General features: G+C 42.0%; 1 long non-coding RNA gene across 1 annotated transcript in view; it reads right to left on the bottom strand.

Moving 5' to 3' along the window:
* Positions 1–379: 379 nt before the first annotated feature.
* Positions 380–2,268, bottom strand: part of LOC103607859 — a 5,294-nt gene continuing 3,405 nt past the window's right edge. The window contains exons 2-3 of the long non-coding RNA XR_551997.1: positions 1,340–1,393; positions 380–1,105 (exon numbers count right to left, since the gene is read on the bottom strand). This is a non-coding gene — a long non-coding RNA (uncharacterized LOC103607859). The remainder of the gene's footprint in view (positions 1,106–1,339; positions 1,394–2,268) is intronic.

Below are 2,268 nucleotides of genomic sequence, written 5' to 3' on the forward strand. Positions count from 1 at the left end.
CCTTTATACTTGAGTCTTTATAAAAATGAATCATTTATGTTAATACAGAAAGGAAACTTTGTCGTGAACACTCAAAATTCAAAGAATTGGAACCAGCTGTTCTAAAAATGACTCATAATCTTGCTTACTAGACAGTCTTACTGAAGTAAGATGTCAATATTAACATTTTCTCCACTGCTGCAGGTTTAAGTCTCTGTGGGTTAGTGAAAGCAACCTACAGCTAAAACTATGTCCACATACAGCAAAGCCCACGTGTCACTTGATTCAATTAAATGCATAATAGGGGCTTTCTAGAACCACAGCTTTAAATGGCCTTTTTGTCCTGTCCCTCATACATCTGGGGCAGTGAACATGACATTAAAACGCAGCCAGAAAAATGTCCCGTAAAGAACTTTATTGACAAAAAGGTAAATTCTTAATAACCCTTTAGTAGGCTCCATTCAAGAGGGGGTAATATGTCATATGAGTAGGACTTTTACTGCTCTCAAAGGAATTCCCCATGTTAAAAGAATGTTTTCAGTTTAGAGAGAACCCAACTGCAAAACATTCCTGAACTGTGACAATCTTTGCCCCAATCTAATATTATGTGGTGGATCTTTGTTTGCTGAGGGGGAGTCGTCTATATCCTGCTAGAATGTTTTTTTCTCCTTCAATTCAGAGCTCAACAAATATGATCCAAACAACCAAATTGATTAAAATCCTTTACTGGGAAGGAATAGATTGAGTCTTTGGACATGCTTCAATAGCTAACAGCGTCACTAACACAGCAAAGGCCACGTATCTAACAAATACCACAGTGTCTCACAGAAGAGTCTGAAGAGTCCGGACTGAATAAAGCTTTTCTCTGGAAAATATCTATAAGAATCTACAAAGCAGTTACCACGTGCAGCGCGCTTCTGTTTCTGGGCAGTGAGGGGCCCCCACCAAGCTCACTGGGGAGGCTCACCTTCCCACCACATGCGATTGTCGTGGAGCCCAGGAAGGACAAAGCTACGAGCATTTACAGAACCACACGAGCACGGTTCTCACGGGAGACCAAATATTGTACTGTTTTTCAAAAAAAAAAAAGTTGAAATCCGAATTCCAACATTTGTTCATAGCAAGGCTGTAAAACAAGAAGACAAAGGTCTCAGGGGATTTGCGATACTTTGGTGGATTATAGGTAAAGGGAGGGGGAAGGCCATGTGGGGGTATTGCAGACTGGCCTTGAAAACAGAGAGATCTAACTCAATCTAAAAATAAAATGGAGCCCAGAGACTGGGTGTGAGGTGATGAGTAACACCATTTGGTTACGATTCAGGTCAAGGCCCAGCTTTTAAAGTGTATCTACACCACTTACTCTTGAGACAATGTCGATCTTCCAGTACAATCCTCTGAGCCTCGGTTTGTCCATCTGAAAAATGGGAGGAAGGCATCAGGAAGATTAAATGCTGTGTTTGGTGAAAATCACTTAATACTGTATCCGGGACTTAAACCTTCAATAGAAGACATTTGGAACATTTAAATATAATAAATATAAACATATAAATATAAATAAGGATAAATATAAATACAGGACAAATAATATGAGCTGAAATCTATGCACTCCACTCTGAAATCCCAAACAAGCCCGTCTTGGACTGCGTGGCCATTCAGATCATCAAGACGAAACAACACTGTGACCGACCCGTGCTGCTGTGACAGAGCGCTATTTTCCACGTTACATGTGTGTTTCGTGACTGACCAGAGTTGATGCCCACATGGGGAGGCCTATTTGTTCATGGCTGAGAAGACCGAGGCATGAAACCAAATTTTTTTTCCCACCTTCCACATCTGTGAAGTGCATTTTGGTGTCCCTACAGACCACCAGGGAGCATTCGCTTTCAGCCAGAATGAACACAGACTCTACTACTTTGACGTTTGCTTCCTCAGCGTTTTATTGGTGAAAGTGTCAGCTCGGCTTAGCTCACCCTTCAAAGATGTGCGGCCTCCTTTTATGCCCAGACATTCCCCAGCTCTTCGTGACCGTCCTGTGCATCGGGCTTTCTTTTATGTCTCCGCACTGCCACATCATCTTCTCCTTCCGGAGGGCTCTCCGTCACTCCTGATTTTTAAAACCTGGTCGATGATCAAACACTCCGGTGGACAAACACTCGTTCATGTCCCAAGAACCACGGACATACACCAGGGTGACAGGTCACTAGGATTTAGTCCCAGATGAGATTTAGTTTGTTTATTTTTAGCTTCTTATGAAGGTAATTTTCCCTTCAGAGCTACTCAATTAATCCT

Source organism: Galeopterus variegatus, unplaced genomic scaffold, assembly GCF_000696425.1.
Source record: "Galeopterus variegatus unplaced genomic scaffold, G_variegatus-3.0.2 Scaffold7782, whole genome shotgun sequence".
NCBI classification, from domain to species: Eukaryota; Metazoa; Chordata; class Mammalia; order Dermoptera; family Cynocephalidae; genus Galeopterus; species Galeopterus variegatus.